Below are 24,229 nucleotides of genomic sequence, written 5' to 3'. Positions count from 1 at the left end.
AGGTATACTGTATATTGTGTGGCACAGTGTAGCGGTATACTGTATATTGTGTGCACAGTGTAGAGGTATACTGTATATTGTGGGACACAGTGTAGAGGTATACTGTATATTGTGGGACACAGTGTAGAGGTATACTGTATATTGTGGGACACAGTGTAGAGGTATACTGTATATTGTGAGGCACAGTGTAGCGGTATACTGTATATTGTGTGGCACAGTGTAGAGGTATACTGTATATTGTGTGGCACAGTGTAGAGGTATACTGTATATTGTGTGGCACAGTGTAGAGGTATACTGTATATTGTGGGACACAGTGTAGAGGTATACTGTATATTGTGTGGCACAGTGTAGAGGTATACAGTATATTGTGTGGCACAGTGTAGAGGTATACTGTATATTGTGGGGCACAGTGTAGAGGTATACTGTATATTGTGGGACACAGTGTAGAGGTATACTGTATATTGTGTGGCACAGTGTAGAGGTATACTGTATATTGTGTGGCACAGTGTAGAGGTATACTGTATATTGTGTGGCACAGTGTAGCGGTATACTGTATATTGTGGGGCACAGTGTAGAGGTATACTGTATATTGTGTGGCACAGTGTAGAGGTATACTGTATATTGTGCGGCACAGTGTAGCGGTATACTGTATATTGTGTGCACAGTGTAGAGGTATACTGTATATTGTGTGGCACAGTGTAGAAGTACACTTTATATTGTGCGGCACAGTGTAGCGGTATACCGTATATTGTGCGGCACAGTGTAGCGGTATACTGTATATTGTGTGCACAGTGTAGCGGTATACTGTATATTGTGGGGCACAGTGTAGAGGTATACTGTATATTGTGTGCACAGTGTAGAGGTATACTGTATATTGTGTGGCACAGTGTAGAGGTATACTGTATATTGTGGGGCACATTGTAGCGGTATACTGTATATTGTGTGGCACAGTGTAGAGGTGTACTGTATATTGTGTGGCACAGTGTAGAGGTGTACTGTATATTGTGTGGCACAGTGTAGAGGTATACTGTATATTGTGCGGCACAGTGTAGCGGTATACTGTATATTGTGCGGCACAGTGTAGCGGTATACTGTATATTGTGTGCACAGTGTAGCGGTATACTGTATATTGTGGGGCACAGTGTAGAGGTATACTGTATATTGTGTGCACAGTGTAGAGGTATACTGTATATTGTGGGACACAGTGTAGAGGTATACTGTATATTGTGGGACACAGTGTAGAGGTATACCGTATATTGAGGGGCACAGTGTAGCGGTATACTGTATATTGTGTGGCACAGTGTAGAGGTATACTGTATATTGTGTGGCACAGTGTAGAGGTATACTGTATATTGTGGGGCACATTGTAGCGGTATACTGTATATTGTGTGGCACAGTGTAGAGGTGTACTGTATATTGTGTGGCACAGTGTAGAGGTGTACTGTATATTGTGTGGCACAGTGTAGAGGTGTACTGTATATTGTGTGGCACAGTGTAGAGGTATACAGTATATTGTGGGACACAGTGTAGAGGTATACTGTATATTGTGGGACACAGTGTAGCGGTATACTGTATATTGTGGGGCACAGTGTAGAGGTATACTGTATATTGTGGGGCACAGTGTAGCGGTATACTGTATATTGTGGGGCACAGTGTAGAGGTATACTGTATATTGTGGGGCACAGTGTAGAGGTATACTGTATATTGTGGGGCACGGTGTAGAGGTATACTGTATATTGTGGGACACAGTGTAGAGGTATACTGTATATTGTGGGGCACAGTGTAGCGGTATACTGTATATTGTGTGGCACAGTGTAGAGGTGTACTGTATATTGTGTGGCACAGTGTAGAGGTGTACTGTATATTGTGTGGCACAGTGTAGAGGTATACAGTATATTGTGGGACACAGTGTAGAGGTATACTGTATATTGTGGGACACAGTGTAGAGGTATACTGTATATTGTGGGGCACAGTGTAGAGGTATACTGTATATTGTGGGGCACAGTGTAGCGGTATACTGTATATTGTGGGGCACAGTGTAGAGGTATACTGTATATTGTGTGTCACAGTGTAGAGATATACTGTATATTGTGTGGCACAGTGTAGCGGTATACTGTATATTGTGGGGCACAGTGTAGAGATATACTGTATATTGTGGGGTACAGTGTAGATGTATACTGTATATTGTGGGGCACAGTGTAGATGTATACTGTATATTGTGGGGCACAGTGTAGATGTATACTGTATATTGTGGGGCACAGTGTAGCGGTATACTGTATATTGTGGGGCACAGTGTCGAGGTATACTGTATATTGTGGGGCACAGTGTCGAGGTATACTGTATATTGTGGGGCACAGTGTCGAGGTATATTGTGGGGCACAGTGTAGAGGTATACTGTATATTGTGTGGCACAGTGTAGGCTATATGTGTATAACATAAACATATTTCATATGAAAACTTACAGTTACTTGACCCTTGGGGATCTCGGACGCCACTTCCACACTTTGGTCGGGGGCTCGGCGGAGCTGATGTTGTGCTTTATCCTAATGAGAAAGATTTCATAATAAGGATTTGGAGAAGGGGCAGAGGGATAGCAGAGCAGGGAGAGGCTGGTGCTGCTACTAGGGGGTCATACCATGGGGGAGTAATAAAGCCCACCATAATGCCCCCCCCCCCCAGTAGTAATAATTCTCCTTATAATGTGACAGTGCAAAAATACCCCCTTGTAATGCCCCCAGTTGAGCTAATGTCCCCATAGTGCCCCCATAATGTGCCAGTATAAAATACCCCTATATAGTGCCCCCAGTAAATTCCCCCATAGTGCTCCTCTCCCCCCTTCCTGCTAGTGCCCCCCATAATGTACCAGTATAAAATGCCCCATATATAGTGCCCCAGTAGATGCCCCTCAGTGTCCGGCCTCTGATAGGCTGCCGGCCTAGTGTCCCCCATATTGCCCCCCAATAATGTGCCAGTAAGTGTCCCCATAGATGCCCCCCCATCATGTGCCAGTATCAAGTGCCTCTCTCCTCCCCTCCACATGTCCCAGTATCATAGTGCCTTCCCCCCCCCCCCAATGTGCCAGTATCAAGTGCCTCTCTCCTTCCCACCCCCCATGTGCCAGTATCATAGTGCCAAACCCCCCCCATGTGCCAGTATCAAGTGCCTCTCTCTTCCCCCCCATGTACTAGTATCATAGTGCCATCTCCCCCCCCAAAAAAGTGGCAGTATCAAGTGCCTCTCCCCCCCATGTGCCAGTATCATAGTGCCAAACCCACCCATGTGCCAGTATCAAGTGCCAACCCCCCCCCCCCCCACATGCCAGTATCAAGTGCCTCTCCCCCCCCCCCCATGTCCCAGTATCATAGTGCCATCTCCCCTTCAAAAAAGTGCCAGTATCAAGTGCCTCTCTCCCCCCCATGTGCCAGTATTAAGTGCCAACCCCCCCGCCACATGCCAGTATCAAGTGCCTCTCTCCTCCCCCCCCCATGTGCCAGTATCAGGTGCCTCTCTCCCCCCTTTGTGCCAGTATCAGGTGCCAACCCCCCCCCCCCAGGTGCCAGTATCAGGTGCCTCTCACCCCCCCCATGTGCCAGTATCAGGTGCCAACCCCCCCTCCCCCCCAGGTGCCAGTATTAAGTGCCTCTCTCCTTACCCCCCATGTCCCAGTATCATAGTGCCATCTCCCCCCCACAAAAAAAAAGTGCCAGTATCAAGTGCCTCTCTCCTTCCCACCCCCCATGTGCCAGTATCATAGTGCCAAACCCCCCCATGTGCCAGTATCAAGTGCCTCCCCCCCCCCATGTGCCAGTATCATAGTGCCAAACCCCCCATGTGCCAGTATCAAGTGCCAACCCCCCCCTACATGCCAGTATCAAGTGCCTCTCTCTTCCCCCCCATGTCCCAGTATCATAGTGCCATCTCCCCCCCCAAAAAAGTGCCAGTATCAAGTGCCTCTCTCCCCCCCATGTGCCAGTATTAAGTGCCAACCCCCCCACATGCCAGTATCAAGTGCCTCTCTCTTCCCCCCCCATGTCCCAGTATCATAGTGCCATCTCCCCCCCCAAAAAGTGCCAGTATCAAGTGCCTCTCTCCCCCCCATGTGCCAGTATTAAGTGCCAACCCCCCCACATGCCAGTATCAAGTGCCTCTCTCTTCCCCCCCCATGTCCCAGTATCATAGTGCCATCTCCCCCCCCAAAAAGTGCCAGTATCAAGTGCCTCTCTCCCCCCCATGTGCCAGTATTAAGTGCCAACCCCCCCACATGCCAGTATCAAGTGCCTCTCTCTTCCCCCCCCATGTCCCAGTATCATAGTGCCATCTCCCCCCCCAAAAAGTGCCAGTATCAAGTGCCTCTACCCCCCCCATGTGCCAGTATTAAGTGCCAACCCCCCCCCCCCCACATGCCAGTATCAAGTGCCTCTCTCCTCCCCCCCCCCATGTGCCAGTATCAGGTGCCTCTCTCCCCCCCATGTGCCAGTATCAGATGCCAACCCCCCCCCAGGTGCCAGTATCAGGTGCCAACCCCTCTCCCCCCCCATGTGCCAGTATCAGGTGCCAACCCCCCTCCCCCCATGTGCCAGTATCAAGTGCCTCCCGCTCCCCCCATGGCAGTAACAGTCGGGTATTAAAAAAAATAAAATAAACACTTCTACTTACCTCCATGTCAGCGATGCGATGCAGCCTCTTCCTGTGTCCCGCCCTGTATGTCCATATATGGAGTCAGTGCTTGTATTTCAGAAAAGTTTCTGCTGGGATTCGAACCCACGACTTTCTGTATCAGAGGCAAAGCACTTAACCACAAGACCATAACAGCTGCCTTGCTGCTGACTGAAAAAATATGAGACTTCTACTGTTATAGCTGGCTAAGTGTACATCTATACACATGACAGCTGCTCATATATAGAGATATAGCAGAGCTGAGTGTGCTGGGACAGCTGTCATATAGAGATATAGCAGTGCTGGGTGTGTTGGGGCAGCTGTCATGTGTATAGATGTACACTTAGCCAGCTATAACAGTAGAAGTCTCATATCAGGCAGCCCGGGCCCCGAAGCAGCTGCTTCCCCGGTAGTTACGCCACTGCCCAGGCGGTACCTCTGTCATGTCGGGCCTCTGGTTTTGGCCAGTATCCATCTACAGGTGGCGCTAGAGAGAGAGTTCGTCCTTCTGGATGAGAGCTAATTGCGCATCATTGTCCCTACACCTCCTGGACCCCCTCCTCAGACGGGCCCCGCTGACAGCTTTGTCTCCTTTTCCATCCCCTCCGTTTATTAGCATAAAGTCCCTTTAATTAACCTCATAAAGACTTGGAGACTTTTCTGTCCATAGCCTCATGTCCCAGACGTACATTCTACTCCCAGACCCAAAATCCACTGCGCGATTTAGGGAGGTTATCGTTCTCTTCACTGCTGTCGTCTGCTCCAAACCACAAGACAAGTTGCCACAAAACACGTAAGATTCTGGACATTTCTGAAAACTAATGTGAAGTAAAAAGTGTAGGTTTTGTCCACAGCAACCATTCCATTTCTCTGTTTTTTAGTAGAAATTGAGGGGGTCATTTATCAAACTGGTGTAAAGGAGAACGGGCTCAGTCGTCCATAGCAACCAATCAGATTCCTCCTTTCATTTTCCAGTTCTATACTAAACTAAATGTGGAATCTGATTGGTTGCTATGGGCGACACGAGTCTTTGCTTTCTAAGGACTACACAAGGCCTGTATCCAAGACATGGAGAAGTCTGAGGAGCCAACAGACAGCTCTTTAGCTCAACTTTGTCGTCAGACTTTTCACCTAAGAACCAAGCACTTAGGGATCAGCAACCTCTGGCATGTCAGACTACAACTCCCAGCATGCACACTTGCTCAGCTGTTCTTAGAACATTCTGGGGATTGTAGTTTCACAACACCTGGAGGGGCCGTGGGTGGTGGCCCCTGCATTACACACATGCATTTGGTCTGGTGTTTTTTTAATACTCCCTGAAACTCCTTACATTATTTTATTTATTTTAAAAAAGTTTTTTTTATTACTGTGTGGATGGTGTTTTATAGAGAAAGAAAGACAATATAGCTTTAAGTTGCGTTAAAAAAAAAGACAAAAATTACCACCAATTAATAAAAATGCCACTGCCGAAAAAAACGCTTGTGTGTGTCCTGCATTTCATAGACTTTCAAGAAACACCTGGGGCTGGCAAATTTTTCTGCAAGAAAACATGACTCAAAAAGTACAAAAGTGCTGAAAAAGTTTCAAAATACCAGTGTGCGTGTTTCCAACCACCTTGTCATCTCTTAACAGGAATTGAAGTGTGAAGGCAGCTGTGCCCGGAGTCCTGGTGAATACTGGAGTGCACCTCCTATCACCCCCCACTAATCCTCTGTCACCCATCAGGTAAGTCGTGCTCTACCTGCCTTCATTAACCCTGGCATATATGGCCTTACGGCATGGACCGTAACTGTCTCCTTTGTGCCAGTAGGACATTATTTACATCACTGGGCACCATCCACGCTTCAGTCTTAGGAAGTTTTCTTTGCCCTGTTTAAAAGTGTTTTGGCAGGTAGAGACCCTTTCCATTAAATCACTATCATTCCAGCATTTTCTGTGTCACTTTCCAAAATATCCCATTATTCCAGTGATTAAAACCATCTGCCTGCTCCGTGTCCTGCTCCAATATGCTGTGAGATAAAATAAGTAATCGTAATCTGCACTTATTACAATAAGCAGTTTTACCCCTCTGATTCCTTACACATGTCCAACATGTGGAGATCTATACCGTGTCCTCTGCACACCGGGGGTACATGTGGAGATCTATACCGTGTCCTCTGCACACAGGGGGTACATGTGGAGATCTATACTGTGTCCTCTGCACACCGGGGGTACATGTGGAGATCTATACTGTGTCCTCTGCACACAGAGAGTACATGTGGAGATCTATACCGTGTCCTCTGCACACCGGGGGTACATGTGGAGATCTATACTGTGTCCTCTGCATACCGGGGGTACATGTGGAGATCTATACTGTGTCCTCTGCACACCGGGGGTACATGTGGAGATCTATACTGTGTCCTCTGCACACAGAGAGTACATGTGGAGATCTATACCGTGTCCTCTGCACACCGGGGGTACATGTGGAGATCTATACTGTGTCCTCTGCATACCGGGGGTACATGTGGAGATCTATACTGTGTCCTCTGCACACCGGGGGTACATGTGGAGATCTATACTGTGTCCTCTGCACACAGAGAGTACATGTGGAGATCTATACCGTGTCCTCTGCACACCGGGGGTACATGTGGAGATCTATACTGTGTCCTCTGCACACAGAGAGTACATGTGGAGATCTATACCGTGTCCTCTGCACACCGGGGGTACACGTGGAGATCTATACCGTGTCCTCTGCATACCGGGGATACATGTGGAGATCTATACTGTGTCCTCTGCACACCGGGGGTACATGTGGAGATCTATACCGTGTCCTCTGCACACAGGGGGTACATGTGGAGATCTATACTGTGTCCTCTGCACACCGGGGGTACATGTGGAGATCTATACTGTGTCCTCTGCACACAGAGAGTACATGTGGAGATCTATACCGTGTCCTCTGCACACCGGGGGTACATGTGGAGATCTATACTGTGTCCTCTGCATACCGGGGGTACATGTGGAGATCTATACCGTGTCCTCTGCACACAGGGGGTACATGTGGAGATCTATACTGTGTCCTCTGCACACCGGGGGTACATGTGGAGATCTATACTGTGTCCTCTGCACACAGAGAGTACATGTGGAGATCTATACCGTGTCCTCTGCACACCGGGGGTACATGTGGAGATCTATACTGTGTCCTCTGCATACCGGGGGTACATGTGGAGATCTATACTGTGTCCTCTGCACACCGGGGGTACATGTGGAGATCTATACTGTGTCCTCTGCACACAGAGAGTACATGTGGAGATCTATACCGTGTCCTCTGCACACCGGGGGTACATGTGGAGATCTATACTGTGTCCTCTGCACACAGAGAGTACATGTGGAGATCTATACCGTGTCCTCTGCACACCGGGGGTACATGTGGAGATCTATACTGTGTCCTCTGCATACCGGGGGTACATGTGGAGATCTATACTGTGTCCTCTGCACACCGGGGGTACATGTGGAGATCTATACTGTGTCCTCTGCACACAGAGAGTACATGTGGAGATCTATACCGTGTCCTCTGCACACCGGGGGTACATGTGGAGATCTATACTGTGTCCTCTGCACACAGAGAGTACATGTGGAGATCTATACCGTGTCCTCTGCACACCGGGGGTACACGTGGAGATCTATACCGTGTCCTCTGCATACCGGGGATACATGTGGAGATCTATACTGTGTCCTCTGCACACCGGGGGTACATGTGGTGATCTATACTGTGTCCTCTGCACACAGAGAGTACATGTGGAGATCTATACCGTGTCCTCTGCACACCGGGGGTACATGTGGAGAGCTATACCGTGTCCTCTGCACACCGGGGGTACACGTGGAGATCTATACCGTGTCCTCTGCACATCGGGGGTACATGTGGAGATCTATACTGTGTCCTCTGCACACCGGGGGTACATGTGGAGATCTATACCGTGTCCTCTGCACACCGGGGGTACACGTGGAGATCTATACCATGTCCTCTGCATACCGGGGGTACATGTGGAGATCTATACCGTGTCCTCTGCACACCGGGGGTACACGTGGAGATCTATACCGTGTCCTCTGCACACCGGGGGTACACGTGGAGATCTATACTGTGTCCTCTGCATACCGGGGGTACATGTGGAGATCTATACCGTGTCCTCTGCACACCGGGGGTACAAGTGGAGATCTATACCGTGTCCTCTGCACACCGGGGGTACATGTGGAGATCTATACCGTGTCCTCTGCACACCGGGGGTACAAGTGGAGATCTATACCGTGTCCTCTGCACACCGGGGGTACATGTGGAGATCTATACTGTGTCCTCTGCACACAGAGAGTACATGTGGAGATCTATACCGTGTCCTCTGCACACCGGGGGTACATGTGGAGATCTATACTGTGTCCTCTGCATACCGGGGGTACATGTGGAGATCTATACTGTGTCCTCTGCACACCGGGGGTACATGTGGAGATCTATACCGTGTCCTCTGCACACCGGGGGTACATGTGGAGATCTATACCGTGTCCTCTGCACACAGGGGGTACATGTGGAGAGCTATACCGTGTCCTCTGCACACCGGGGGTACACGTGGAGATCTATACTGTGTCCTCTGCACACAGAGAGTACATGTGGAGATCTATACCGTGTCCTCTGCACACCGGGGGTACATGTGGAGATCTATACTGTGTCCTCTGCATACCGGGGGTACATGTGGAGATCTATACTGTGTCCTCTGCACACCGGGGGTACATGTGGAGATCTATACCGTGTCCTCTGCACACCGGGGGTACATGTGGAGATCTATACCGTGTCCTCTGCACACAGGGGGTACATGTGGAGAGCTATACCGTGTCCTCTGCACACAGGGGGTACACGTGGAGATCTATACCGTGTCCTCTGCACACCGGGGGTACACGTGTAGATCTATACTGTGTCCTCTGCATACCGGGGGTACATGTGGAGATCTATACCATGTCCTCTGCATACCGGGGGTACATGTGGAGATCTATACTGTGTCCTCTGCACACCGGGGGTACATGTGGAGAGCTATACCGTGTCCTCTGCACACCGGGGGTACATGTGGAGATCTATACCGTGTCCTCTGCACATCGGGGGTACATGTGGAGATCTATACCATGTCCTCTGCATACCGGGGGTACATGTGGAGATCTATACTGTGTCCTCTGCACACCGGGGGTACATGTGGAGATCTATACCGTGTCCTCTGCATACCGGGGGTACATGTGGAGATCTATACTGTGTCCTCTGCACACCGGGGGTACATGTGGAGATCTATACCGTGTCCTCTGCATACCGGGGGTACACGTGGAGATCTATACCCTGTCCTCTGCACACCGTGGGTACATGTGGAGATCTATACCGTGTCCTCTGCACACCGGGGGTACACGTGGAGATCTATACCGTGTCCTCTGCACACCGGGGGTACATGTGGAGATCTATACCGTGTCCTCTGCATACCGGGGATACATGTGGAGATCTATACTGTGTCCTCTGCACACCGGGGGTACATGTGGAGATCTATACCGTGTCCTCTGCACACCGGGGGTACATGTGGAGATCTATACCGTGTCCTCTGCACACCGGGGGTACATGTGGAGATCTATACCGTGTCCTCTGCACACAGAGAGTACATGTGGAGATCTATACCGTGTCCTCTGCACACCGGGGGTACATGTGGAGAGCTATACCGTGTCCTCTGCACACCGGGGGTACACGTGGAGATCTATACCGTGTCCTCTGCACACCGGGGGTACATGTGGAGATCTATACTGTGTCCTCTGCACACCGGGGGTACATGTGGAGATCTATACCGTGTCCTCTGCACACCGGGGGTACACGTGGAGATCTATACCATGTCCTCTGCATACCGGGGGTACATGTGGAGATCTATACTGTGTCCTCTGCACACCGGGGGTACATGTGGAGATCTATACTGTGTCCTCTGCACACCGGGGGTACACGTGGAGATCTATACCGTGTCCTCTGCACACCGGGGGTACACGTGGAGATCTATACTGTGTCCTCTGCATACCGGGGGTACATGTGGAGATCTATACCGTGTCCTCTGCACACCGGGGGTACATGTGGAGATCTATACCGTGTCCTCTGCACACCGGGGGTACACGTGGAGATCTATACCGTGTCCTCTGCACACCGGGGGTACACGTGGAGATCTATACTGTGTCCTCTGCATACCGGGGGTACATGTGGAGATCTATACCATGTCCTCTGCATACCGGGGGTACATGTGGAGATCTATACTGTGTCCTCTGCACACCGTGGGTACATGTGGAGATCTATACCGTGTCCTCTGCACACCGGGGGTACATGTGGAGATCTATACCGTGTCCTCTGCACACCGGGGGTACATGTGGAGATCTATACTGTGTCCTCTGCACACCGGGGGTACATGTGGAGAGCTATACCGTGTCCTCTGCACACCGGGGGTACATGTGGAGATCTATACCGTGTCCTCTGCACATCGGGGGTACACGTGGAGATCTATACTGTGTCCTCTGCACACCGGGGGTACACGTGGAGATCTATACTGTGTCCTCTGCACACCGGGGGTACATGTGGAGATCTATACTGTGTCCTCTGCACACCGGGGGTACATGTGGAGATCTATACCGTGTCCTCTGCACACCGGGGGTACACGTGGAGATCTATACCGTGTCCTCTGCACACCGGGGGTACACGTGGAGATCTATACCGTGTCCTCTGCACACCGGGGGTACATGTGGAATAAAATTTCTTTAATCCAGCATAAAGATAACCTGAGAGGTGCGGGATCTTCAGTTATTCTGATATAAGTCTGTAAAACCCCCTTGTAATGGTGGCCAACCTTTAGGAAGAGCTCGTCACGGTATGTTGTTGGCAGATATTATGTAATCAGTATTCTGTGATTGCTTTATGCTTGGGGGTTGTAATCATTACTGATAATGTGTGAATTACATGTGTGTCTCCTGTAGGGGATTCGCCTATAGCTCTGTTCATCCTGAGCTGTCTTGCCATAAACAAAATGGAACAGTGGCAGTGACTACTGACACACAGAGACACAGGGAGGGTTGTATCCCAGTATAGTCATGTGTATCTGCCATTCAGGATTTATGGAAAGCTGGGTGAGCAGGGCTATCAGCGCTGTAAGAGAGGATTTATGTTAGAGCCCGAATAAGTCAGAAAGGATTTATTTTTGCAGTAACTTTTACCTCAACCGATTCCTCTTTCCCGTATAGCCTCCCTGGGATCTAGGTGCACGTTTTCCATCCTATTCTTGGTTGTCTCTCTCTCAGCAGAGCCCTCTATATTGGGGAGCGCTGCTGTGGAGCACTCTTGCCTTGTGGCTTTAGTTTGGAGCGCAGTCCTCCAGAACGTTCCCCCTCCTTCAGCTCCTTTCCTGGTGATTCGGGTTTAGTGTTTCACATTCATCTCCCAGTGACGGCTCGTCCCCACTTCCTGTCTTTGCAATTTTTTTTCCCAGTTTCCACAAAAATTAGTTTCAGGCTCAGAGATCAGAGCTGGAAGCAAGATCCAGTGCAGCTGTGCAGCCGCGGCTCTGGGCTACAAGCTCGGGAGAGAAACCGGTAGGTGCAAAGTCTGCAGATCGTCCTGACATGTACGGATAGTGCGATAAGATTGTGTGGGGGCAGGAATGCAAAGGGTAGCCGTACCGTATCATCCCAGGGGGCAGGAATGCAAAGGGTAGCCGTACCTCATCATCCCAGGGGGCAGGAATGCAAAGTGTAGCCGTACCTCATCATCCCAGGGGGCAGGAATGCAAAGTGTAGCCGTACCTCATCATCCCAGGGGGCAGGAATGCAAAGGGTAGCCGTACCGCATCATCCCAGGGGGCAGGAATGCAAAGTGTAGCCGTACCGTATCATCCCAGGGGGCAGGAATGCAAAGGGTAGCCGTACCGCATCATCCCAGGGGGCAGGAATGCAAAGGGTAGCCGTACCGTATCATCCCAGGGGGCAGGAATGCAAAGGGTAGCCGTACCGTATCATCCCAGGGGGCAGGAATGCAAAGGGTAGCCGTACCTCATCATCCCAGGGGGCAGGAATGCAAAGGGTAGCTGTACCGCATCATCCCAGGGGGCAGGAATGCAAAGGGTAGCCGTACCTCATCATCCCAGAGGACAGGGATACTAAGAGCAGTGGTACCTCATCATCCCAGGGGGCAGGAATGCAAAAAGTAGCTGTACCACATCATCCCAGGGGGCAGGAATGCAAAGGGTAGCCGTACCTCATCATCCCAGGGGGCAGGAATGCAAAGGGTAGCCGTACCTCATCATCCCAGGGGGCAGGAATTCAAAGGGTAGCTGTACCGCATTATCCCAGGGGGCAGGAATGCAAAGGGTAGCCGTACCTCATCATCCCAGGGGGCAGGAATGCAAAGGGTAGCCGTACCTCATCATCCCAGGGGGCAGGAATTCAAAGGGTAGCCGTACCTCATCATCCCAGGGGGCAGGAATGCAAAGGGTAGCCGTACCTCATCATCCCAGGGGGCAGGAATGCAAAAAGTAGCTGTACCGCATCATCCCAGGGGGCAGGAATGCAAAGGGTAGCCGTACCTCATCATCCTAGGGGGCAGGAATGCAAAGGGTAGCCGTACCTCATCATCCCAGGGGGCAGGAATGCAAAGGGTAGCCGTACCTCATCATCCCAGGGGGCAGGAATGCAAAGGGTAGCCGTACCTCATCATCCCAGGGCGCAGGAATGCAAAGGGTAGCCGTACCTCATCATCCCAGGGGGCAGGAATGCAAAGGGTAGCCGTACCGCATCATCCCAGGGGACAGGAATACTAAGAGTAGTGGTACCTCATCATCCCAGAGGACAGAGATACTAAGAGTAGTGGTACCTCATCATCCCAGGGGACAGGGATACTAAGAGTAACCGTACCTCATCATCCCAGAGGACAGGGATACTAAGAGTAACCGTACCTCATCATCCCACATGACAGAGATACCAAGAGTAGTGGTACCTCATCATCCCAGGGGGCAGGAATGCAAAAAGTAGCTGTACCGCATCATCCCAGGGGGCAGGAATGCAAAGGGTAGCCGTACCTCATCATCCCAGGGGGCAGGAATTCAAAGGGTAGCCGTACCTCATCATCCCAGGGGGCAGGAATGCAAAGGGTAGCCGTACCTCATCATCCCAGGGGGCAGGAATGCAAAGGGTAGCCGTACCTCATCATCCCAGGGGGCAGGAATGCAAAAAGTAGCTGTACCGCATCATCCCAGGGGGCAGGAATGCAAAGGGTAGCCGTACCTCATCATCCTAGGGGGCAGGAATGCAAAGGGTAGCTGTACCGCATCATCCCAGGCGGCAGGAATGCAAAGGGTAGCCGTACCTCATCATCCCAGGGGGCAGGAATGCAAAGGGTAGCCATACCTCATCATCCCAGGGGGCAGGAATGCAAAGGGTAGCCGTACCGCATCATCCCAGGGGACAGGGATACTAAGAGTAGTGGTACCTCATCATCCCAGAGGACAGAGATACTAAGAGTAGTGGTACCTCATCATCCCAGGGGACAGGGATACTAAGAGTAACCGTACCTCATCATCCCAGAAGACAGGGATACTAAGAGTAACCGTGCCTCATCATCCCACATGGCAGAGATACTAAGAGTAGTGGTACCTCATCATCCCAGAGGACAGGGATACTAAGAGTAGTGGTACCTCATCATCCCAGAGGACAGGGATACTAAGAGTAGTGGTACCTCATCATCCCAGAGGACAGAGATACTAAGAGTAACCGTACCTGACCATCCCAGGGGACAGGGATACTAAGAGCAGTGGTACCTCATCATCCCAGAGGACAGGGTTACTAAGAGCAGTGGTACCTCATCATCCCAGAGGACAGGGATACTAAGAGTAACCGTACCTCACCATCCCAGAGGACAGGGATACTAAGAGTAGTGGTACCTCATCATCCCAGAGGACAGAGATACTAAGAGTAGTTGTACCTCATCATCCCAGAGGACAGGGATACTAAGAGTAGTGGTACCTCATCATCCCAGAGGACAGAGATACTAAGAGTAGTGGTACCTCATCATCCCAGAGGACAGAGATACTAAGAGTAGTGGTACCTCATCATCCCAGGGGACAGGGATACTAAGAGTAACCGTACCTCATCATCCCAGAGGACAGGGATACTAAGAGCATTGGTACCTCATCATCCCAGAGGACAGAGATAATAAGAGTAGTGGTACCTCATCATCCCAGGGGACAGGGATACTAAGAGTAACGATACCTCATCATCCCAGAGGACAGAGATACTAAGAGTAGCGGTACCTCATCATCCCAGGGGACAGGGATACTAAGAGTAACCGTACCTCATCATCCCAGAGGACAGGGATACTAAGAGTAACCGTGCCTCATCATCCCACATGGCAGAGATACTAAGAGTAGTGGTACCTCATCATCCCAGAGGACAGAGATAATAAGAGTAGTGGTACCTCATCATCCCAGAGGACAGAGATACTAAGAGTAACCGTACCTCATCATCCCAGAGGACAGGGATACTAAGAGTAACCGTACCTCATCATCCCAGAGGACAGAGATACTAAGAGTAGCGGTACCTCATCATCCCAGGGGACAGGGATACTAAGAGTAACGATACCTCATCATCCCAGAGGACAGGGATACTAAGAGTAGCGGTACCTCATCATCCCAGGGGACAGGGATACTAAGAGCAGTGGTACCTCATCATCCCAGGGGACAGGGATACTAAGAGTAACCGTACCTCATCATCCCAGAGGACAGGGATACTAAGAGCATTGGTACCTCATCATCCCAGAGGACAGAGATACTAAGAGTAGTGGTACCTCATCATCCCAGAGGACAGAGATACTAAGAGTAACCGTACCTCATCTTCCCAGGGGACAGGGATACTAAGAGTAACCGTACCTCATCATCCCAGAGGACAGGGATGCTAAGAGTAGTGGAACCTCATCATCCCAGAGGACAGGGATACTAAGAGTAGTGGTACCTCATCATCCCAGGGGACAGGGATACTAAGAGCAGTAGTACCTCATCATCTCAGAGGACAGAGATACTAAGAGCATTGGTACCTTATCATCCCAGAGGACAGAGATACTAAAAGTAGTGGTACCTCATCATCCCAGAGGACAGAGATACTAAGAGTAGCGGTACCTCATCATCCCAGGGGACAGAGATACTAAGAGTAGCGGTACCTCATCATCCCAGAGGACAGAGATACTAAGAGTAGTGGTACCTCATCATCCGAGGGGACAGGGATACTAAGAGTAACTGTACCTCATCATCCCAGAGGACAGGGATACTAAGAGTAATGGTACCTCATCATCCCAGAGGACAGAGATACTAAGAGTAGTGGTACCTCATCATCCCAGAGGACAGGGATACTAAGAGCAGTGGTACCTCATCATCCCAGAGGACAGAGATACTAAGAGCAGTGGTACCTCATTATCCCAGAGGACAGGGATACTAAGAGTAGTGGTACCTCATCATCCCAGGGGACAGGGATACTAAGAGTAACCGTACCTCATCATCCCAGAGGACAGGGATACTAAGAGTAACCGTACCTCATCATCCCAGAGGACAGGGATACTAAGAGTAACCGTACCTCATCATCCCAGAGGACAGGGATACTAAGAGCAGTGGTACCTCATCATCCCAGATGACAGGGATACTAAGAGTAACCGTACCTCATCATCCCAGGGGACAGGGATACTAAGAGTAGTGGTACCTCATCATCCCAGATGACAGAGATACTAAAAGTAACCGTACCTCATCATCCCAGATGACAGAGATACTAAGAGTAACCGTACCTCATCATCCCAGAGGACAGGGATACTAAGAGCAGTGGTACCTCATCATCCCAGAGGACAGAGATACTAAGAGCAGTGGTACCTCATCATCCCAGAGGACAAAGATACTAAGAGCAGTGGTACCTCATCATCCCAGAGGACAGGGATACTAAGAGTAACCGTACCTCATCATCCCAGAGGACATGGATACTAAGAGTAGTGGTACCTCATCATCCCAGGGGACAGAGATAATAAGAGTAGTGGTACCTCATCATCCCAGAGGACAGAGATACTAAGAGTAACCGTACCTCATCATCCCAGAGGACAGGGATACTAAGAGTAACCGTACCTCATCATCCCAGAGGACAGAGATACTAAGAGTAACGATACCTCATCATCCCAGAGGACAGAGATACTAAGAGTAGCGGTACCTCATCATCCCAGGGGACAGGGATACTAAGAGCAGTGGTACCTCATCATCCCAGGGGACAGGGATACTAAGAGTAACCGTACCTCATCATCCCAGAGGACAGGGATACTAAGAGCATTGGTACCTCATCATCCCAGAGGACAGAGATACTAAGAGTAGTGGTACCTCATCATCCCAGAGGACAGAGATACTAAGAGTAACCGTACCTCATCTTCCCAGGGGACAGGGATACTAAGAGTAACCGTACCTCATCATCCCAGAGGACAGGGATGCTAAGAGTAGTGGAACCTCATCATCCCAGAGGACAGGGATACTAAGAGTAGTGGTACCTCATCATCCCAGGGGACAGGGATACTAAGAGTAGTGGTACCTCATCATCCCAGGGGACAGGGATACTAAGAGCAGTAGTACCTCATCATCTCAGAGGACAGAGATACTAAGAGCATTGGTACCTTATCATCCCAGAGGACAGAGATACTAAAAGTAGTGGTACCTCATCATCCCAGAGGACAGAGATACTAAGAGTAGCGGTACCTCATCATCCCAGGGGACAGAGATACTAAGAGTAGCGGTACCTCATCATCCCAGAGGACAGAGATACTAAGAGTAGTGGTACCTCATCATCCGAGGGGACAGGGATACTAAGAGTAACCGTACCTCATCATCCCAGAGGACAGGGATACTAAGAGCATTGGTACCTCATCATCCCAGAGGACAGAGATACTAAGAGTAGTGGTACCTCATCATCCCAGAGGACAGGGATACTAAGAGCAGTGGTACCTCATCATCCCAGAGGACAGAGATACTAAGAGTAGCGGTACCTCATCATCCCAGGGGACAGAGATACTAAGAGTAGCGGTACCTCATCATCCCAGAGGACAGAGATACTAAGAGTAGTGGTACCTCATCATCCGAGGGGACAGGGATACTAAGAGTAACTGTACCTCATCATCCCAGAGGACAGGGATACTAAGAGTAGTGGTACCTCATCATCCCAGAGGACAGAGATACTAAGAGTAGTGGTACCTCATCATCCCAGAGGACAGGGATACTAAGAGCAGTGGTACCTCATCATCCCAGAGGACAGGGATACTAAGAGTAACCGTACCTCATCATCCCAGAGGACAGAGATACTAAGAGTAGTGGTACCTCATCATCCCAGAGGACAGGGATACTAAGAGTAGTGGTACCTCATCATCCCAGGGGACAGGGATACTAAGAGTAACCGTACCTCATCATCCCAGAGGACAGGGATACTAAGAGTACGGACATGTTCGGCTCCGTTTTACCCACGGATGGGGTCCAGGACAGAGAGATCGCCTTGTAAATGGACACGTGCGGATTTACTGGGAGGCTGCACCTGATGCCTTGGACCTTGGATAGAAGAGAACTTCTCTTACAGATTTATGTTCCTGATTCTGTACATCCAGGTTCCCCATCCAGTTTTACATGAGGGCTTCATCACATGCACTGTCACGGAGGTATGCCCCCCTAAACGTATGGCAAGGGGTTGATATGATGGCTCGTGGAGGGACCCTATGGTGGCAGACTTTGCCGGTGCCACCTCTGTGCTGCAGCATCCAGGTGTCGCGCACGTCTCTCCATTCATTCTCCCTCTGGATGTCTCTTTGCCTTTCGGATCGAAGTATTCCAGATTCTGGGCTGCCCTCACTAATGGCTGACAATGGTCACTCATTTTTTCACATTCCTTGAATAGCATATAAAAACTCTCCTGCCCCTGACCGTGTCAGTGTTTACTGTTTTCCTAGCATTCTTTAGGGAATCAGGTAACTCATGGTGAGCAGCTCTATAGGCTCCAGTCTATGAAAATGAATGAGAGGGGATGGCGGGCGCCTGGCCGTGTGCACAAGGCGCCGTCTGTTGCTGATGAGCACCTGACATATTACTATCCTATAGGAAAGCTCTGCACCTCTGGCGTCCATCTCTATATACTGGTTACTCATTATATCAGAGGGACATGATCCACAGCAGCACAGATAATTTCAGGAGAAGGGTGTGCTGATCCTACTTGAGGTTACAGATGGAACTGTCCTTCAGCCGAGGAGGGGGCTGATGATGTGCGCGATCTCTCAGACTAGCAGTTAGATAGTGGCAGCACAGAGTATTTCAGGAGGGGAGTGCGCTGATTCACAGGGGGACCTATCCATTCCTGAAGAGGCAAGGAGGTTGTTTTAGATACCACCCGCTCTGAGCCAGTGATATCACACTCTCCACTGATGATGGGAGTCTGGATGATTACAGAACACATTTTGAACTGTGGATGATAGGAATCCAAATGATCCGATGGATGATGGGAGTGTGGATGACCCGGCGGGTGGTTACAGGACACATTTTGTGCTGTGGATGATGGGAGTGTGGATGACGCGGCAGGTGGTTACAGGACACATTTTGTGCTGTGGATGATGGGAGTGTGGATGACGCGGCAGGTGGTTACAGGACACATTTTGTGCTGTGGATGATGGGAGTGTGGATGAGGCGGCAGGTGGTTACAGGACACATTTTGTGCTGTGGATGATGGGAGTGTGGATGACGCGGCAGGTGGTTACAGGACACATTTTGTGCTGTGGATGATGGGAGTGTGGATGAGGCGGCAGGTGGTTACAGAACACATTTTGTGCTGTGGATAATGGGAGTGTGGATGACGCGGCAGGTGGTTATAGGACACATTTTGTGCTGTGGATGACGCGGCAGGTGGTTACAGGACACATTTTGTGCTGTGGATGATGGGAGTGTGGATGACCCTGCGCGTGGTTACAGGACACATTTTGTGCTGTGGATGATGGAAGTGTGGGGTGACCCGGCGGGTGGTTACAGGACCCATTTTGTGCTGTGGATGATGGGAGTGTGGATGTCGTGGCGGGTGGTTACAGGACACATTTTGTGCTGTGGATTATGGGAGTGTGGTTGACGCGGCGGGTGTTTACAGGATGCATTTTGTGCTGGGGATGATGGGAGTGTGGATGACGCGGCAGGTGGTTACAGGACACATTTTGTGCTGTGGATTATGGGAGTGTGGATGACGCGGCGGGTGGTTACAGGATGCATTTTGTGCTGTGGATGATGGGAGTGTGGATGACGCGGCGGGTGGTTACAGGACACATTTTGTGCTGTGGATTATGGGAGTGTGGATTACTCGGCGGGTGGTTACAGGACACATTTTGTGCTGTGGATTATGGGAGTGTGGATGACGCGGCGGGTGGTTACAAGATGCATTTTGTGCTGTAGATGATGGGAGTGTGGATGACGCGGCAGGTGGTTACAGGACACATTTTGTGCTGTGGATTATGGGAGTGTGGATGACACGGCAGGTGGTTACAGGACACAATTTTGTGCTGTGGATGATGGGAGTGTGGATGACGCGGCGGGTGGTTACAGGACACATTTTGTGCTGTGGATTATGGGAGTGTGGATGACGCGGCGGGTGGTTACAGGACACATTTTGTGCTGTAGATGATGAGAGTGTGGATGACGCGGCGGGTGGTTACAGGACACATTTTGTGCTGTGGATGATGGGAGTGTGGATGACCCGGCGGGTGGTTACAGGACACATTTGGTCTCCAGCTCGGTATTTGTGTTGCTGGATGGACTCTTTGCGGGGTCCTTGTCCGGAATCTGTGTGATGTTCTTGGTCAGGACATAAATATCTCTTCCCCGTATTTAATGGGTCAGGGGGTAAAGTAATCAGCGCTTCATACTGGGGTGCGTGAGCTCCCTCTGACCGCTCTGTAAACATCCGCGGAAGACGCCGCGGTCATCAGATTCACAGCCAGGAGACAAGGCTGGAAATAGGAGGATGATAGGAATTAGTCTGGACCCATGCGCTCATGAACCATTATATGGCCAACACCCCATCTGGGCTCAGAAAGTTTAGGCTATGGGTGACGGATGTAATAAGTATAAGCAAGATATTGCTGCATTTGTGGGAGGGGAGGCTGATTACAAGGCTATTCATACGTACCTGTGGGCCCAGGCTGGCTGATTACTAGGCTATTTATAGGCACCTGTGGGCCCAGGCTGGCTGATTACTAGGCTATTTATAGGCACCTGTGGGCCCAGGCTGGCTGATTACTAGGCTATTTATAGGCACCTGTGGGCCCAGGCTGGCTGATTACTAGGCTATTTATAGGCACCTGTGGGCCCAGGCTGGCTGATTACTAGGCTATTTATAGGCACCTGTGGGCCCAGGCTGGCTGATTACTAGGCTATTTATAGGCACCTGTGGGCCCAGGCTGGCTGATTACAAGGCTATTTATAGGCACCTGTGGGCCCAGGCTGGCTGATTACTAGGCTATTCATACGTACCTGTGGGCCCAGGCTGGCTGATTACTAGGCTATTCATACGTACCTGTGGGCCCAGGCTGGCTGATTACTAGGCTATTTATAGGCACATGTGGGCCCAGGCTGACGCCGATTCAGCTGAATTCACCCACCCACCCACACCATCTTACAGTCACTTCACATTAGGGTGGCCCCATTTAGGCTGCCCCATTTATGGCATAACTCTACTGCTTGTTGTAGATGGGGTTAGATAGGTTAGGTTCACCTTTCTGATAGCCGATCCGACCACAAATGACGCCGTTATATCCTATGGGTGATGGATGTAATAAATTACTTTATTATATCCTATGGGTGACGGGTGTAATAAATGACTCCATTATATCCTATGGGTGACGGGTGTAATAAATGACGCCGTTATATCCTATGGGTGACGGATGTAATAAATTACTTTATTATATCCTATGGGTGACGGGTGTAATAAATGACTCCATTATATCCTATGGGTGACGGGTGTAATAAATTACGCCGTTATATCCTATGGGTGACGGGTGTAATAAATGACAACGTTATATCCTATGGGTGACGGGTGTAATAAATGACTCCATTATATCCTATGGGTGACGGATGTAATAAATGACGCCGTTATATCCTATGGGTGACGGGTGTAATAAATGACTCCATTATATCCTATGGGTGACGGGTGTAATAAATGACAACGTTATATCCTATGGGTGACGGGTGTAATAAATGACTCCATTATATCCTATAGGTGACGGATGTAATAAATGACGCCGTTATATCCTATGGGTGACGGATGTAATAAATTACTTCATTATATCCTATGGGTAACGGGTGTAATAAATGACGCCGTTATATCCTATGGGTGACGGGTGTAATAAATGACTCCATTATATCCTATAGGTGACGGATGTAATAAATGACACCGTTATATCCTATGGGTGATGGATGTAATAAATGACGCCGTTATATCCTATAGGTGACGGATGTAATAAATGACACCGTTATATCCTATGAGTGACGGGTGTAATAAATGACACCGTTATATCCTATGAGTGACGGGTGTAATAAATGACACCGTTATATCCTATGGGTGACGGGTGTAATAAATGACGCCGTTATATCCTATGGGTGACGGGTGTAATAAATGACACTGTTATATCCTATGGGTGACTGGTGTAATAAATGACACTGTTATATCCTATGGGTGACGGGTGTAATAAATGACGCCGTTATATCCTATGAGTGACGGATGTAATAAATGACGCCGTTATATCCTATGAGTGACGGATGTAATAAATGACGCCGTTATATCCTATGAGTGACGGATGTAATAAATGACGCCGTTATATCCTATGGGTGACGGGTGTAATAAATGACGCCGTTATATCCTATGGGTGACTGGTGTAATAAATGACGCCGTTATATCCTATAAGTGACGGATGTAATAAATGACGCCGTTATATCCTATGAGTGACGGATGTAATAAATGACGCCGTTATATCCTATGAGTGACGGATGTAATAAATGACACCGTTATATCCTATGGGTGACGGGTGTAATAAATGACAACGTTATATCCTATGGGTGACTGATGTAATAAATGACACCATTATATCCTATGGGTGACGGGTGTAATAAATGACGCCGTTATATCCTATGGCTGACGGGTGTAATAAATGACACCGTTATATCCTATGGCTGACGGGTGTAATAAATGACACCGTTATATCCTATAGGTGACTGGTGTAATAAATGATGCCGTTATATCCTATGGGTGACGGATGTAATAAATGATGCCGTTATATCCTATGGGTGATGGATGTAATAAATGACGCCGTTATATCCTATGGGTGACGGATGTAATAAATGACGCCGTTATATCCTATGGGTGATGGATGTAATAAATGACGCCGTTATATCCTATGGCTGACGGATGTAATAAATGACACTGTTATATCCTATGGGTGACGGGTGTAATAAATGACACCGTTATATCCTATGGGTGACTGGTGTAATAAATGACGCCGTTATATCCTATGGGTGACTGGTGTAATAAATGACGCCGTTATATCCTATGGGTGACGGATGTAATAAATGACGCCGTTATATCCTATGGGTGACGGATGTAATAAATGACGCCGTTATATCCTATGGGTGACGGATGTAATAAATGACGCCGTTATATCCTATGGGTGACGGGTGTAATAAATGACGCCGTTATATCCTATGGGTGACGGGTGTAATAAATGACGCCGTTATATCCTATGGGTGACGGATGTAATAAATGACGCCTTTATATCCTATGGGTGACGGATGTAATAAATTACGCCGTTATATCCTATGGGTGACGGATGTAATAAATTACGCCGTTATATCCTATGGGTGACGGGTGTAATAAATGACACCGTTATATCCTATGGGTGACGGATGTAATAAATGACGCCGTTATATCCTATGGGTGACGGATGTAATAAATGACGCCGTTATATCCTATGGGTGACGGGTGTAATAAATGACACCGTTATATCCTATGAGTGACGGATGTAATAAATGACGCCGTTATATCCTATGGGTGACGGGTGTAATAAATGACGCCGTTATATCCTATGGGTGACGGGTGTAATAAATGACGCCGTTATATCCTATGGCTGACGGGTGTAATAAATGACACCGTTATATCCAATGGCTGACGGGTGTAATAAATGACACCGTTATATCCTATGGGTGACGGATGTAATAAATGATGCCGTTATATCCTATGGGTGACGGATGTAATAAATTACGCCGTTATATCCTATGGGTGACGGGTGCAATAAATGATGCCGTTATATCCTATGGGTGACGGATGTAATAAATGACGCTGTTATATCCTATGGGTGACGGATGTAATAAATGACGCCGTTATATCCTATGGGTGACGGATGTAATAAATGACGCTGTTATATCCTATGGGTGACGGATGTAATAAATGACGCCGTTATATCCTATGGGTGACGGATGTAATA

At 49.2% G+C, this 24,229-nt stretch overlaps 1 long non-coding RNA gene across 1 annotated transcript in view; it reads left to right on the top strand.

The window, feature by feature from the left end:
- Positions 1-6,293: 6,293 nt before the first annotated feature.
- Positions 6,294-24,229, top strand: part of LOC120980479 — a 126,089-nt gene continuing 108,153 nt past the window's right edge. Inside the window, exons 1-2 of the long non-coding RNA XR_005774531.1 lie at positions 6,294-6,381; positions 12,165-12,267. This is a non-coding gene — a long non-coding RNA (uncharacterized LOC120980479). The remainder of the gene's footprint in view (positions 6,382-12,164; positions 12,268-24,229) is intronic.

The sequence above is a fragment of the Bufo bufo genome, chromosome 10 (assembly GCF_905171765.1).
Source record: "Bufo bufo chromosome 10, aBufBuf1.1, whole genome shotgun sequence".
NCBI lineage: Eukaryota > Metazoa > Chordata > Amphibia > Anura > Bufonidae > Bufo > Bufo bufo.
The sequence above is the reverse complement of the archived record's forward strand: the minus strand, read 5'-3'. Positions and strand labels throughout refer to the sequence as shown.